This window comes from Sceloporus occidentalis, unplaced genomic scaffold, assembly GCF_023333645.1.
Source record: "Sceloporus occidentalis isolate IW3139 unplaced genomic scaffold, rSceOcc1.0.p SCAF_79, whole genome shotgun sequence".
NCBI lineage: Eukaryota > Metazoa > Chordata > Lepidosauria > Squamata > Phrynosomatidae > Sceloporus > Sceloporus occidentalis.
Window position 1 is genome coordinate 4007839 of NW_028317059.1, and position 18159 is coordinate 4025997.

General features: G+C 38.4%; 1 protein-coding gene across 1 annotated transcript in view; it reads left to right on the plus strand.

The window, feature by feature from the left end:
• The window catches only part of LOC149285465 (metabotropic glutamate receptor 7-like), a 168879-nt gene that overhangs the window by 40026 nt on the left and 110694 nt on the right, over positions 1-18159 (plus strand). The gene's annotated exons all lie outside the window — the stretch shown is intronic.

Consider the following 18159-nt stretch of genomic DNA (forward strand, 5'->3'; position numbering starts at 1 on the left):
GGCATTAGCGAACCAAGCAATTTATCTAGGCCCTTGGACAAACCCAGAGGGAATAAAAACAATTATTATTTGCCTGCTTTGTTCTTTTCTGGTTCTTTAATTCCACTCTGTGAGTTTAATACTCATTTAAAATATGTTTATTTACATCACTGATGTACAGCAAAGTAGTTGGAGCCTTGTGCCTCAAGGGTAAGCAACAGATCAGATTTGCAGACTAATACAAATGTTGCAATCACTCTGCCTTACGGTTAATTAGATTTAAGTTAATTGGTTGCTAGATGCTTCAAAACATTTTACTTGCGCTAACAACACAAAATATTAAAATGCATCAGGTCCGAGAATGCTTTTATTATTTGAAAACACATAAATAAGATTCTGGGTAATGACAGAATGAACTAGATGGCATACGGTACAAAAGCTCATTAGTGAAGACTAGTGTCTAGGACATATATCAGGAAAGTAGGCCAAGACTTCATCTACTTGTATGTCAACATGAGACTTGATCGGTGGTGGGTTTTGCATCAATTGAGATGCTGATGATGAGTTAGAAAAGACGTCTTAGAGCAGCCAATGGCACGGTGCGATCAGCAGAAGCATATCATGGATATCAATCGTTGGTATCATATGTTAATACGAGCTCCTTTAGAATCTTGGACCAAAAATGCTTTTTTATACATAAATGCCAACATTGTAAATTGAATGTTCCTCCTTAACTTTCTACCTTATCCCAATTGACCCCAGGGTTCTGAGTACTAAAATTGAGCTATATCATGACTTTTAAGATTATTTTAGGCATGGATTAATCACATTTCAATCAGTCTTTACGCAGGGTAACTCTTTCCGATGGCTCAGGAGACACAAATAAAATGAAAAACATAATGATGTCAGCAGAGCTCTAGTAACTGGTCTAAAGGTGCAATGTATTCTTATGTCTTGGGGCATATAAGCTATATATCATATCACTACTGATAGTATGATGCCTGGGTCAATAAAAATCATAAATCCTTTTAGTTCAAAATCTAGTGTTGTTCCTGACTTGATCCTCTATAGAAGACTGTAACAGTTCAAAATGAACTCTGTGCTTACTAAGGCATTGAACGGAGGACCTTGTGGTTCATCAAAAAGGCTAAATAATCATTAGATTTGTATGCAAAGTCATTTCTAGATTGTAAGCTTATTTGAACAGGGCCCTTGCACCTTAGGTGATGCGCCACTGTATATGATAGTGCTATATGAATCAGTAAGTAGTAATAAAGGTAACCGATGTGGGAAAGGCTGAACTTGATGAACACGTCTTTTTTTCAGCATATTTTACCATGTAACCCATAAGAAAAAAGGAGCTTTTATGTAAGAGCAGTAAATATATAGAATTCACTACCTTGTCAGATTATTGCATTAATTTCTAGCTAAAGCAGACTCATGTGATTATAACAATTACATTTAGCATTAATAATGTTAATTCTGTACAGTATGGTTGCTTCTGAAGTTGAGGACAATTTGTATTGTTTTCCAATTAAAGGTATTCTGGAAAAACAGAATTTTATGAGCTTGCATTCTTTGTTCAACCCTAATGAATTTATGTAAGTGAGTCCGCTGTATCAAAATAATTACCTGTAACGTCCCGGGTCTCTGGAAAAAGAAATTTAGAGACTTACTACTTATGAGAAGGATACCTTGGAATCATGTCCCGGGCAAATAACAATGCGTAGGCCTGGACTTCTAGATGATATTTCTCCATAAATACAGAAAGAGGGCAAGAAATGATGCCGATGCCAATGAGTTTAATTAAGTTAGGTGTAGCCAGAATGGCAGCATCAAAGGTCAGAAAAAGTCCTATGTTTAAAGAACTAATTGCTTTCACTAATGTACGTAATGAGGAGGTACACGGACATTTAGATTAATAGGTACAGTAGCCTTGTATTCTCTGCAAACACTATATAGCTTGGGTTTATTCTGCAAGCAGCAGTTGGTATGCAGGTTTCAACTTCGCATATTGAATGAATTATGTTGGGCCAGCTAACCCTTGGAGACGTGTTTCGGCAAGGATGGCCCTTCATCATGCCCAATGTTTGCAGTAAGTTCAAACCACCACCCTTGCAAACTCTTGCAAAACTACTTTTATAGCAATGCATTGTTATTTACGATAAGGATATGGACAGAGTACACCAGTGAGGAACTGATGGGCCCCAGGGCCACTCTGAGGCTGACCATTACATCCGTATTGGCTGTACACCCCAATGAGAGCAAAGTCAGTCTAAGTGCATGAAGCCCCCTTTATAAGGAGGCCAGTCCCATAATGGGGTCCGTCTTTCTCCAGCCTAAATTTTTTTAAAGTTTAAAAAGTGGGTGCACCATTGACCCTATTTTTGCCTGGGGTATCATTTGGTAAAGGACTGGCTCTGTGTGGAGGACCACAATTCGTTCCCCCTGGGATTGCTTTTCCCCTGCTCTCTGGTCTAGTTAGTGTTAGATGAGAAGTGGTATGGCAGGTAATGAATCTAGAATACCGAGTAAAACTATTGAAATATCAGGAGAAGGGAGATCAATGCAAACCTAGGCTAGTGGCCATTGGAGAAAGCGAATAACTGGTTAAATACCGTGACCTTTTATTGCAGAGAGATGGTAGGGAGTCGAGTTGTAGGCCCAAATATTTAAACAGGATAAAAAATCTTAAATTGCTTAAATCAAGTCATATTTACATTGAAATAATTCTCCCCAAATGAAGAAACAAACAGTGTGAGTTATTTAGTGAGGCCCTGGTCTCCGGTGCCGCTCCTACACAGACTGAAAGAGACAGGCGCCTTGCATTAATATTTCATTAGAATGCAGGCAATTCAGCATAACCAACATGTGTTCTAAGTCATGTAAATCTGCGCGTTAGTAAGAAGCCATCGCTTGGATAGGAACAAATCCCTTTATTGTCTCGCTGACGTTTATATATGCAGCTTTCAGCACCATTATTTACCTGATAAAAAGATCATCTCCTCCCAGTCACTTATTATGCTCTTCCTGACTAAGTGTTTCTATTTCCCTACAGCTAGAACATTCTGAACACATTATTTGCAATTCTCTATCTGAACTTCTATCATCCAGCAATACACCTCCTGATCTATTTGACTACCTCTTTCTGTCTGTCATACTTACCGACACTCATATGTTCTATTTCTTGGACATCCGAGGGCCTGCGACATTATAGGCTGGTCAAAACACAATAAGTTGACGGCTTTCTGGGATCATAGAACATTACTCATACAAAATGCTTCGTCTCCTGTTTACTTACAGATGTTCGGTGCTGAATTTGGACATTATGCCTTTACAGCAGCAAGCAGTCCCTCTAATCAGGAGACCGTCAGAACATAAACCTGGTAATTGGGACTCAGGACTAATGGAGAATATGGTTCCGTTCTTTCATTCTGTTTTCTACTGGGAAAGCACTGGATGAAACAAATGGGACCAAACTTTTCAGGCCATGACTAACCCAGCTGTGATGGAGGGATGTGGATGCAAGTTACTAAAATATAACTTTAATCTCAACTATTTCTATCTCTCACATTCTCTCTACTTAACAAAAAATATGTCTCCCAACCACTTTAAAAAAAGAGAACTTTTCTGGGTTTTGAGTGGGTTTTGTTGGAGATGGATTTCAGTGTTTCTTGGGCATCTTCTACAAGCCAAGGAGTTGGATGGTGGGAAAATAATGAATGAATTGAAAGGGTACGCTAGGCTATCATGTGCCTCAATAAAGTAAATATACATACTGTATATCACCCTTTTTATAAGCTGTCTTGCTTCTGATAATTGTAACGCAAAATCAGGCAAAATGTTTCAACAGAAGAATTCCAATCTAAAGGCAATTTTTCTTGGGTTTTTTTTCTCAGAAAGTAAGGCTTCATTTTATTAAATTTGGGGGTTTTGCCTTTTTATAACCAGCAGAATCAATCATACTTATAAAGAAAGATTTTCCATGACTTGTATGATCAGCTGTATATGCTAAGTCTGTTGTGTTGAGCAGCTTACTCTATGACACTTTATAATAAGGTTTTGTAATGAAAACATTGTCTCTAGGGAGGCGATTATTCCCCATGGCATGTCTGCTAATCCCTCTGCTCATTTTCCACCTATGGCACTTTGGAACAGGTTCCATCTAATATCCCCACATGCTTTATAGGAGATCATGAATGTCTGGTCGGTCGTAACTACATAATTTTGTTTTTTGTAACTACATAATGACTTCTCTATACAAATTAGATGACTTCTTACACAACTTATCTAAATTAGGTTGCCGTTCTACAATGCTAATTTTTCCTCTTCACTGCCTGCAAAACAAGGACAGACGTTTCATTCAAGTGACTTTTTTTTATAAAGATTTTTTGGGGGGGCACCATAGGGGTCAGCCTTATATTTAAATACTTCCAAAACCTTAATGTTACCAGTTGACCCTTCCATGCTGTTGGGTGCCAGGGGTTTAGTAGAACTGGGTAAGATGGACTGATTGCTTCTCATCTACTTCCCAAGATATAAGAATGGATTTCTTTTTATGAATTTATATAAACACTTAAATCCAGAGCACTTTAAACTAATCAGTGCTCTGTTATTCACTTTCTTAGTTCTCCCAAACATTTTAATGATTTGATTACGAACTGCAATCTATTCATACTTTTAATTAACATTTCTCATTTGTTCACTCGTGCAAGAAAACCAGTTGGGGGGAAAAAAAAGTGGAAAAGAAGTAGCCTAAGAAATCGATTTCCAGAATGAACAAACTGAGGAGTTTATAAAGGTCATTCTTTTTTCCAACTATAGATAAATAATATACAATGCAAAACCTTTTTATTTAAGTATATATATTCAAAATGCCCCTTTTTATGAAAGATAGTCCCTCTTTGAGAGACAAATCCCTATTTTCTTCTCTGATGTCCTACTTTTCTAGGAGCTCGGAATGTTTGCTGAGTATGAGCGTTTCATAGTTTTCTACAGCCCTAAAAGCCACAATAATGTGCAAAGGAAAATATATTTATACATAAAATTATTGAAATAAAACATACTTGACTAAAATCTTTATATGCTGTAAAAATCTGCACACTTATTCCCCAATTAAGTAATTACCTTCCTGATGTTAAGTTGCTGGTTGCTGCTGATTGGTTACAGCAGCCTTGGTAGGAGTGGGTAAGGGAACAAAACTTTAGGACATGAAATCGACATTTTGGCATTGTTTCATGGATACCAGTTTTTTTTGTTAAAAATAATGCCTTTAAACTAAGTAACTCTAAAACAATTAAAGTTAATAGAAGTACCAGAATATTTTCAACTTAGACTTCATTTAGTTACACTAAAAGCTGTTAAGGTGACAGTTCTCTTTCAAAGAGGAAGAGTTTGTACTGTGCCAGGGTTCGTCTTTTAATTTTTCTATTGATCTTGAACTCCTTGCATTGGGAGACTTTTTATCTCTATAAGAGCAATGCTGCTAGATGATGGCTCCATCTAGGCTGAGTATATAGGATGCATTCTGACATGCAGAGATCAATAGAATAAGCCATTCTGGACAGCATCTCTTAAAATGTTATTGTGGTGCACTGGGGTATTAAGGATTGAAAACTCGGTCATATGGAGAGGTTAATTAATCTTATCAGCGAGCCTGAAGATGCCTAGCACTAACCATGCCACTCTTAACAGTAGCAGATGGAGTTTAGCACCGGTTTGGCGAACTCTTTCAACAGGAGTCCAGGCTTTATGGATTTCCCACTGTAAAGTAGATCAATCAAGCGAAATAAGAATGATTTGATACTATTTTAAGACTGTTTTAAAATATTCTTATAACACATCTCTATTTTTATTCTTGACAAAAGTGACGGTGTAGACCAAAACATTGGATACCTAATATAATTGATCATAATACATCAGCCTACCTACAATGGAAGATATACTGTATTGATCTTGTGCCATAAATGTAAAATACTTTCCATCCTTTCTTGAAATATAGGAATTAAATAGGGATATATTTTGTACCCTTCTGCATTTCTGGAATTCTCAAAATTTTGCACATTTTAAATTCAAATTTTTATGTGTTTAGAAAAGCCCATGCTGACACAAATGTATTTTTTCATTGGCACATTTTGTTTTCTAAACACGCAGGGTATACAAAAGCCTATCCAGAATAAAACAAATCCAAATTATTTTTTTTGCATAAAGAATTTGTAGAAAAAGCGATCGTGTTCTAATTATTCCCTACTCCCTAACTCATCACCATGAACCATGAAGTGGAACCTCCTACCCACTGTCACCATGTGTCAGTTTCCCAAAAATTCATGGGGATTTAGAGTTCAATTACAATTAAAAACAGGGGTTTTATGGGGCCCTGAAGCCTAATTGAGGATGGACGGGTGGGGTTCTATACCCATGTAATGATTATAATTATCATGTTTGCAAGTGTTTCCAAATTATCTGGATGAACGCCTCCCTTCCAGCTCTCCCAACTAACATATTGACGTATTATTGCAGTTCCTGGTATTAACATCAGCCCTTCTCACCCTGTGTCATATAACGCTGTCTGTGATCAATACACTTTTGTTGTTTTCAGAAACAGTCCATGTATACAGAAGCATTATTCTGTTTCCAATTAGTTTTCTGCAGCACCTAACCAAATTCTGGTAATGTCTCAAATCTCTGTTTGCCGTTCATTGATCCAGCAGAAAATTAACAAATAAACAGTATTGTTAGAACGCAACGCATCTATTTGGATCGCCCTTTGGCGACACTCAAATAACTACAGCTTGTAAATCTTAAAAAGCGGCTGCCTATTTCACACAACTGGAGTGGCTAGTAGTTTGTCTTTATGAAAAGAGCTAGAAAGATGGAGGAGAGAAGACAAGTTGAACTCTAGTGAGGAATAACGTAATGGTGGAATGTTGAGTATGATAATGTTTTCCCTGGCATTGTACTCAAAATTGATAATTCCAAGACCATGATGTAATCAGGTAAGACATATGCCTATCCCATGCATGTTTAAATTCTGTTACTGTATTAGCCTCAACTACTTCTTCTGGGAGGCTGGTCCAATTATGCAACACACCCTTAGTACATCTAAATCTCTGACCTTAGATTATGACCTCTTGTCTAACATTTTTATATTTACATTCAGCTATTCTACAGTTGTCAAGAAAATTAAATCATTCTTCTTGATTCTTGTTGCTTCAATGCCATTGATTGAGTGCGCCCATTGGGTGACTCCTATACTTTGCCCAAGACTCTTTCAGAGTCATAATCAAGGGACTTCTCTTGGTAGCTTCTCATCTCACTAACTGTAATCATAGTATCTTAGTTTTTACATATATAATAATCAGTTTTATATTTTCACAAGAGAGACAAGAGTTTAACATCCCCAAATATTTGGATATCTATAACCTTAAGTCATCAAGTTACTCTTATGAACTTGACTTGGCTGCTGGAACAGGTGACATGTGTAACATTCTTACAAATGTCATCTGTTACCGGAATGGATATTTTATTTCTCATTTGGTTTTTTTAAAAAGCTAAAAATATTGGTACGATGTAATAAGAAAGCTAGGCGGTACATCACCATATCAAAATTATTTATCTCCTGTGATCCTTTGGCGGGTTGCTGAGCTTCAGATTTCTGGTTCTGCATGATCTGTTCAGTTATTATGCTGAATAGTTCTCGATTCATTAGGGAGCATATTAAAACCAGAATTTTGAATAAACAGAATTACAAAGTCAAAATATTTCAGCGATACACATTGTTGGAGGCGTCTCCTGTACGTCTCATCGAGATTCTCCCAGCAGAGAGGACACATAATGCGACACTGTGACAGTGCTGGAGTCAGTTGAGTCATGCTTGGTATCACTGCCAGGAGATGCCACCGGCTCAGTTTTGCCATCTTGTGCCAGGTGGGGCACAGTAAGAACAGGTACTGCTGCCAGGTCCATGTTATGCAGCCAACAGCTTGTATGAGTGGTAGTTCGAAGCCGTTTTAAGGTTTTTATGAGTTTGGAAATGATGACATGGATTTTTACAGCTAAAGCCTCATTTTGACGTGCACGGGGAGCAAATATACCATCCATCCATACTAATCAATGTGACTCCCAAAACTGAGAGAGGCATCTGGTGAAACGGGTTTCCCTCAAATAATTTCAAGCTTCCTTTGCTGGCCAAGAAAAGGGAAATTTAATAGGTAGTAAAGGAACGATATGCCCACACAGGCTGAGATAATCTCTCTGTGTGTTCAGGCTGTGAGCTCCCTATCAATCTTCTTTACATTTTTTTTTTACAAAGGTTGCAAGCTCATGCATCAGAACATACTGATCTATGCTTTGGACAGCGAAATGCACCCAGCTTTGTTTTTCCCTGAAAATTGCCATTTAAAAAAAAAATACTTTAATACTTTCCTTGTAACACAGAATGTCCCTCATTGTGCTGCATTCAATTACCCGAGAATAATTTAGAAAACCAGTTCACCCCATAGACCACATTATAACATTTTCAGATAAAACATATTACACTTATTGAAGGAAACCGAGTGTAGCCAATTCTTAGTTTGAATTTTAATAGGAAATAGAAATTTACCAAGACACAAATCAGCTCAAAAATAGTCCTGAGCTGATATGGATTTTTTTCTCATGGTATTCACTGGTAGATGTTCTTTATGCCAGCATTAATATAAAATGTGGTTAGTTTTAGCTTTAGCCTGGAACCTGTGGCTACCTCACATCTTGAGTAGATGTGCTCCCTGTTAGTGACATTATTGGACCTCAAGAACGCAGTGTTCATTGTGTTCTAGATAAGACACATATCTGTGTAGAGTTAAGTTTTGACTATTTCATAAATATTTTTTTCTATTCCAAAGACCTGTAGATACACCAAAGTATAAAGCTGGGTAAGTCACATATAGTGCTAAACAAGCCAAGCTGGGGCATTAAAGAGAGAAGCATTCCAAAGAAACAAGGGGAGGAAGGGTTGTAAAGGATATTGCGTCTAAACAAACTCAGCCACCATTATAAGAGCTTTGCTCGTTTAGCTTCCTTCCCAGAATTTGTTTCTCAGTACTGCAATTGCATTAAACATTTTCCTTCACTTCAAGTTGCACAGTTTGCAGGAGCCTCATGGCAACTTGTGGCAAAGGAAAAGGCTGTTCTCTTCAACCAACTAAGGACACTGGTAGTGATGGACATCAGAGAGCTTTCACACCAGGAATGGTCATGTTGGCTTCAAACACCTAAGTAAATGGTCCACTTTCCCTACTAATTTTGTTCTTAAAATCACAGGGAAAGAACTTACATCAAGCCATAGGAAATATACGTTACAAATGCTCCGTTCCCATCTCATAGTCGGCATTACTTAGTTACCACTAGCCCCTGCCAACCCACAAGACGTACAATCCATATAAATATTGCAAGTCTTGTCAGTTATATTCTGAGTCCAGAACTTAGATGCAATCTTACAGATGGATTTGGCCTTCCAGACCCGTCTTCACAACAGCTTTTTGTTTATTAAATTTGTTTCCTGCTTTAGTTAGATAAGGAAATACATCATTCTTTAGCTTCTGGCTTTGAATCTGTGTGCAATAAAATCCAGTTTATGGAGAGAGAGGATGATTGTCACAAGTCTTTATTGCTAGTAAATGAAATATACATCCCTTATTACTGCCAGTGTATCGCTCAGGCTCCCACTGTTTTGTAACTGTGCTGTCATAGCAGATCCAGAATCAGACATTACAAATAAACAAATACTGATGTTACCCCTTTTTATGGCCTAGACAGGGGCAATCAATAGGGGGTCTTCAAAGGGGACCTTTTAGCAGTAATCCAAGGCTTACAGGGGCAGTAACACCTATTTGTTTTCCATGCATTCAATACTGAGAGCTTTAGGGATGACTTTCTGATTCTGAGCTTACTAAATCTACAGCAAAATAGAATCCTACAAGAACCCAACTGTGCCAGCGGCTAATTTTGTCTCAAACAGCACTGATGATGACCCTTTAACTATGTTCTAAATATATCTTTTATGACTAGGGTCTTCAGAAGCTTTAATGTAGATTTCCATGGACCATGGGGAGTTCTATAACGACCAAACTGGTCACCTAGATAAAACTTCCATGCACTATGGTTTATTTCAAGCAAAGAAAACAAAATAGATGTTCTGTTAATGCACTTTTATTAAATGTCTTTAGTGTACTGGACATAACATTGCAACCTTCTTATAACTTCTACTGAGATCAGGGTAATGGTGCCTCTAGCTCCAATGAATCCAGTTCAAATAATATAGAATTACAGGTAATGTTAAAAAAAGAAAGCTTTCAATAAAAATTCTTTGGTCTCATTCTATAAGTGGCAATAAAATATATGAAGCTTGGTGACTTCAGTATCAGAGTTTCTTGCAGAAACATTAAAAAAGGACCAAAGCCAAAATCAATGGCTTTCTTAAAAACACTTTAATTTTCTCCATCATTGTAGATCATTTAAAATGTAATAAGGTTCTAATAAGGCTTACTTGTTTAGCATGCACCAGAGTGCCATTATTGTGTTATCAAAGTGGGGTAGCATCTTAGGTCGTTGTCCAATGGTGGCACGTCCACTTAAAGGGTACTATTTGCTGCAGAAACTCAATTTGTGGTCCACCAATTTGCTACTTTATTTCATATGTGCCCTGTACCTCTGTATTGTCTGTGTATGGAGACTGAGAGGCTTGAATCATACCAAGGTATTTATCAAAGAAAAGAACGGACTGAGTCAGAAATTCGATTTCAAGGTGACCTTAAAGCAGCATTGCCATCTGCTATTTCCTCTTATGAATCACAGTGAAAATTGGCTACCCTTACGGAATAGTTTTCCTTTCTTCCTTAATCTTGTGTCTTTTATTTGATATGAACCTAGTTATTTGTTATGTGCTTTGGAGAGCATAACTGTACAGCTCAGGAACTGCCATTATCTCCTCTTCTTCAAATGGAATGCATTTGCATACTAGGAACCTGTCCATTGAGCGGCGTCTTTATCCAGTGCTCTAAGGACATTGTCAAATTGGAGGTGTTACTTTATAGGAACATGCAAATCTCTGATTGTTGCTTCAATATGTTAAGATTACAGGCTGCCAAGAAACAGCAGATGGAATCTATGACATCCGTAAAAAAGGTAGGGGAATAGAATTAAAAAGCTTTTTGACAGGTCTAAGAGCTGAAGGTGAAAAAAAGAAACCACATCAAAACAAGTAAACTACATGATTTTAGTTAATGAAAGATACAAATATTTGAGGAGTATTGGAAGGGGTAATTGTGTTTTATTTCATGATGACATAAAAAATGTTAAAACAGCAATAGATTTTGACGACAGATAAAGAACCATTAAGCTGGTCTAGTCAGCCATTTCTTTTCTGTCCAAAAAAAGTTCTTGGTTCTTGGCCTCATCTTAGATTCAGGAGCCATATGCATGTTATATTCCCTCGCTGCATTAACCTCTACCACTTTCTGGTCTTTTGCTGATTGCTTGCGTCAACTCTTGTTATCAAGAATCAAAAAAGAATTGAAAACAAGGAAAAGGAAAAAAAAAAAAACCCAAGAAATGTTAACTAGCCAATGCCTTTTGCTACCCATGGATGTATCCTAATGAACACCAAAAGACACACACTCTCTAAAAAATTGGTGTCACCAAATTAGAATACCACCTAATCAAACTGGAGATGTAAAGCAGCCCTGGCAATTTACAGCAGCCAACAAATGCCATGGTGGATACACACAGAATACCTTTACACTTTTATAGCATATGGCTGCGTGTATCATGAGCACCAATAAAAGGTACACAGGAGGTCAGGCCATGCTTGATAAGCATAATTGGGAACTCTCCCAGTTTTACCCATCGTCTCTGGACAAAGCTCTGCTCTCCTGGATCTCCAGGTTAGCGTCTTCTTTTCTTGGGCCACCGCTATTCATAGCTAGTCCCAGAAGAGGAAGAGCTCTGGTTAGTTCCCAGGAACACTGATGAAGATATTGTTGAAATAATGTATTCTGAAAATCTAAAATTAAAACATATTTCAAAAATGTCTAAACAGTTTGAAAAGTTATTTCACCACATTTAAATTTTTCACTTTGATGAATTTTACATTTAGACAGCGCGCCCATTATAGATTTTTGCTGTGTTTTAGGCGTTTTATCTCATTCTCCATACTCAGAAATACTGGTTTGCGCGATATGTGGATAATCAGAGCCTTTTGCTAGATATATCTGGTTTTATCTATGTTATAATACACAAGTTGCTTGTTTTATGCATAGATTTGTGTACCACATAGTAACCATGACATATACATAGTCAGCTGGGGATATGTGTAATCATATAAGAGAGGAGAAACTAAATAAACCCAACATCCCTTATCAATTCCCTCTCTTCTGCGCGCTGTTGGCGATAGAACAGTTTGTACCTTTCTCTTCTATATCATCAGCTATTTAGACGCAGTATTTTACATATCGTCATCAATTACTCCTGTCCTGAACTGAGAAAACTATGTTCTATCTCTCTGCAGTCCCTGACAAATAATCGGCTGTCATGTTTGGAGCCTTTTACAGTCAAAAACAATAAGGCAAAGCAATGTGACGATGAATTATCTGCAGTACAGGAGAGGAGGCTCTGTTTACAGATCCCCTGCACCCAGTAGTGTCATTCACAACAAGGATGTTCAACCTTCTTTTTTTCTAAACTCTGCTATCTGTACGTTTGTGAAAAAAACTTAAAAAAGACAAAAACTAAAATACCATTAATTTTAACAGTCAGACAATAAACACAGCACTGATTCTTGACATTTCCAGTGTTCCAAACAGTTAAAACAAACCTACGTTCCTTTGGAAGTGTTGGAAACGTGGTTGTCTCTACGGTTCGGACACAAGGACTGTATTGCTGATTGTATGAGATAGCTCTAAAGTAGTAGTATCTCCTACGTTTCAAAGTCAGTGGTGCATGAAGATGGACCCACTAACTACAAAAATAGCGGCTGGCATTGGCTTCCTTTTAAACAAGCCCCTTGACTCAATAAGAGGGGCATCGTATACACCTCCCCACGTGGTATGGAGTAAGGGAATCCAATTATATTTCATTTTTGAAGCTTTTTCCTCATTCAGTTCATCCTAGCTCATTGAACATACACAGCTAGCAGAAGATAATCAGAAAACCCACCAGGACAACCAGAATAAGAGAAATTAGCTTAGTGGTTGAAAATCTCTTGGCAAATTTGGTACTGTTGGCATCCAATCTGTTGCCTATCTTTCTGTCCTATAGAAGATGAAGGTGTAGACTACACCAGTGTCTGGCACACTGGGCAAATGCCTGGTGGACTACTGGCCGATAGGGCCACGTACATATCCTTACTGCTGCTATGGTGGCAGATCTGGTCCTGTCCATGGAACAGCATAGTTAAATAAAAGAGGCCTTGACTGGCTGAGGAGGTGGGCTTTAATGGGGTTAAGGGACATTAAGGGAATTTGGGAGGTCCTGTATAAAGCGTTCCCTCCAGTTTTTCTTACCTGAATCTTCCCTGAACAAGGTTTTTTCCCATGAGTGTCACAGTGGCAGCGCTGGTCAGTGTAAGGTGGGGGTGGAATAACGATGGAATAATGGTTGCTTTATAGGAAATAGTGTGTTTTTGGCTTGGTTGGTGTTGGTGGTTTCGAGCTGGTCTCTGGCTCAGAACTTGGTGTGGGAAAGGTGCGGCTCAGTAGGCTACTTCCCGATTGGCTATGTTGTTGGGGTTAATGTCGATGTTATATGTATGGGAAGGGCCGTGCCATTATCAGGTGGGGTGAACAGAAAACAATGGTGGAAAATCTGGCAATTACTTTATTGTGTTAATAATTTGTCATGGGTTTGTTTCCCATACATATTAAACCTGTGGCCCAATTTTTACCCAAACAGTCTGTGTCCATGTGTTAATTTGGCTGGGGGTTATGGTGTTAGAAATCCAGGCCCACGAAATCAACAATTCCTCAGTTTGCGTCAATTGCACGCAGCTGAGCGTATGTTATTTAGCGGCTGATGGCCTTAAAGTGCCAGGGCCACTTTTCATTCCTCATCCGGCCCTGGTGTACGGTAATATCAGCCCTTCTACTGCACTGTCCTTGCATTTCTGGAGTATTAGGTTCTACGATGAGTATTACAGTCAACTTGAGGAACTAAAATACCAAACGCAATGTTTTTTTTGTTTGGTTTATAATTAACAGGTAACTTTTTTTAACCAACCTGTCAGATATTCCATTCCCACCACATGAAGACAATGTCTTAGGTAATATAACAAGGCAAGCAGTAGTCAATGCACTAATTTATGGTTGTACGGCTGGCCAGAATATGCAGTACGTTCTCTGCCTTCTCTGCCATGTAGGTCTGTGGTGTACATAATAAAATACCCTTCATACGAATTTTACTTATTACAGTTGTGAGCAAGAGATGTTTATTTTTCAGCGCTGAACATGGTCTCATTCAGTTCTCCACAGGCCGTTAGCTGAGCTCGATACACCTGCTTGGCAAGTTTGATTTAGTTTAATAGCTTTGTCCGGGAGGAAGACTGCTTTGAATAAGAGTCTGCAATCAAACTTTATTTCCAGAGATGGAAATACCCTTAAACCTAACAGAATATAATCAGGGAATTAAATAATAGACTAGGAAACATTAGTACCAGCAGCAGGGTAGCATGGGATATTAAGCTAGGCCAGAGCCAGAACGTCAGGTTTCACTGTTATTTTTCTCTCCCGATCGTTGTGGTTAAATTAGAGTAAACACCAGGATAGTATTATTTTTTGGAGCATGATCGAAATGGCCACCAAATTATAATCTCAAGAAAATGAGAATCCAACCCCATATGGAAATTGTTTTTTTCCCCCACATCATTTGCATACGATACTAACTTGATGGCGTCACGGCTGTTAAGATAAAAAAAAGCTATTTTTTGTTATCTGCATTTTAGCCACTATATATTCCAATACAAGCTTTCAACGTAATACAAACATGTCACGGGAAAGATGTGAAACAGATGTTTCTGGTATCTGCTCCCGCTTTCTTGACTCATGAATAATATATTCTGACCTCAAAATGCATAGCCTGGCCAGCGGCAAGAAGCTAACTTTTCTTTGTATTTGTGTTTCTCTTGTTTCTGCTCTGTTTCTCAGGGGACAGTACACATTTCAATGCCACTTTCCAAAGGCTCAACAAGTTGTATGAAAGGACGCCATCCCCAGCAGCCTTAATACTCGTTGGAAACCTGAGTTTTCTTAATCCCTGCTGACTTTTATATTTCATATATAGCATGACTTCATCCTTATCGCTTCTCGGCCTTTTGGGTAAGGTCAAGTAAATACCTGTGGGAGAGAGAAAGCTTGGTCCTCTGGCCTTAAGGCTGGGATCTACGTCACTGAGCCTGAGGTGTTATAATGTCCCCTGGCATGGATCCCCACTATATTAACCAGGATCCCTTCGCTTGATGGACTTTTTCTCTTACTCGTCCTTAAATGTTTTTACTTACAGCCATCTGGCCACCACTCCCCCTTAAAGACTTCAGTTGAAGACTTTAGTGGGTCTCCTCTAAGGGAAGATCCTAGAACATACCCCTTTGGGGAGTGCAGACCCAGAAGATGAAGATTGGGGACTCGGCTTCCACTGTGGCCCTACCACTTTTGGATGAGTGATCATCCTGCTTTTTTTTTTTCAGAGGCACACGGTAGTAGAGGACAAAGATCATGGTTCCTTGGGCTCTAAAAAAAACCCCAAAAACTTAATCCTTACCTTAGGCCATAGTTTATTAAGATTTGCCTGACAAACCATGTGAGCATAAAAATGTAGCATGAGGCCTATCATATTCGGCTGTTGGCCGTGCTGGTGTCATTAGATGACAACAGACCTTATTGTGCCCGGTCCAGGTTTCTCCAGCCATGACAATCAGTCTGCACCCTCAATCTCCAGATTCAGTGGAAATGTATCTTTCTGCTCTGTTTATAATAGGCATTTTTAACAGGCTGAGGCAGATGAATGCTGGTGTGTTCTATGCTTACAACATGACAGTCTGTATAAAATTGGTGACAAACACTGCTTTAGAGCCTCGTTTCACAGGAATAAACACTAAAGAGATTTGGTACCTCCAGATTAGCGAGTTGGGTTTAGAATGCCTGTGTTGAGGTCAATTGTAGTGTTCTGTGTAATCAGCACACCGGTCTGCATGAACATAGGAATGACATCACGGGTTTTTTTTGGCACCAGGTGGACGTTGGCATTTCCATGTTGAAGCTGTTTCAATGTTATGAGCTTTGTTGAGATTTAATTTTGCCGAGACTCCTACAGAGACTCGCAGGCTCCATAACTGATTACTGGGATTTGTAACACATATTTTTATGAAAAACAAAGTCTTCACAATTGGATCAGGACAAGGATTTTATTTGATCACTAAATAACCAATGATCAAGAGAAACAATCTAGCAGTATAACAGATAACAAAGGTTCTATGTCATGGGTAACTGTAGTAATACAGTGTTTATTTTATTGGTAAACAAAACTTTATGGACATCATCATCTTGTGTATAAACTACTCAATGATGAGTGGACTATTTAATCTCCTAATCTAGAACATCTGACCCTCACCACCTGCCTATTACCATTCTATATACCCGATTACTTTCTTATTAATGCTAACCGACGATCCCGTTCTGATTTTTAACCTGCTCTTGTTATTCATTTCCATTTCTTGTTGCTGGAAACTGAATTCGAATGAGAATGCCAACCTCAAAATTGCCATTGATTTTCTATTAAGATAGTGCTGGCACTGAATGAGTTACTAGAACGAGGAGAGAAATTGATCTGAATCTGCAAAGCCAATAATTTCCCAGCGGGAGGTAATTATTTCTCGACAGGTGTATACTTTTGTCATTCTAACTGCTAATGTTCCCGCTGCCCTCAAGAAATTGCCTATTTGCCTTTTGGATAGAATTGCTAGCTGTCCTGGGAGGGTATTCTTTTTAACGCTCTGCCTAGGGAGTCATAGGTTATTGCTTTAGACCTATTAGACCCCAAAAGGCTACCTGCCCCATCATGGGGGAACAAGGTGCCGTGCCTCATGTAAATGGGAAAAGGGTCATATACCTTCAATTTAAAGTTCCAGCTTTGTCGCTGTTGTTGAACCCGACTCTCATGATCATCAGCCAGCATTTGGCTTCTGCGCATGGTGACTGTCGAGCGTAAGAATTACTGTTTGTCTTTGTAATTTAGATCTCAATTTCACTCCCAGCAACAACTGGCCTCTGGGAGCCATATCGGCATGTATACGTATTATGTTTTATAGCGCACCAACAATCGTTTACATTATGGTATAGTGGAGGGGCGGCGAATAAACATATTGTAATTGTATGCAGACTTTCAAGGTCCTCTAACAGATTTATCATCTCGGGACAAGGTCCTCAGTTGCTTTTTTATCTCTGCAAGCCACTAGGGGTAAATGAATGATCACAGATATTGTGTAGTTCTAGTCCTAGAGGTACAAGTGCTTCTCCTTTTGTCCATTTCAGTATTGCTATTATTGCCAATTGGCTATGTATGAACGTTAATTTATGTCCACTGAAGCTCTCCTTTAAATTTTTTGCTTATTTTTGTGTTTTTTGTCTCCATTGAGCTTCCCATTGTACCTTGTGTTCCCGTTTGTATTTTTTTTCCCTTTTCTAGATTTTTTTTTATCCGTTTAATGCCTTATTCACTTACAAAACAATTGGATTAGTGTGCTTCTGCTGTGCAGAATAATCCATGCTGAACAGCCATCTTTCTACAAAGGGTTTAGCGTACCTTTAGTGATTTGTGATACATTTTAACGCACCAACAATATTGGATTTTAAATTATTCCAATGTAGGTTCTCTGGGGACTTCAGCAGTCTCTTTATATGAAATTGGAAAGTAACCTGCCTAAATGATTGTATACTCTCTTTAATTCAGCAGTGTGTTGGTCCACTTGAGAATTATTTATTTAACGATATTTCGAGAAGACTACTAATATAGCGAATAAAAATGTAAACAGTTCACCAAACATAATGAATTTGTCCGTTATCTGTCGTATGACAGTAAAATTAGATGCACAGGGACATTTTAACCCATCCAATGACCAAAGAGCCATCAAACACTTCGCTGTATGCTAAGACCCTG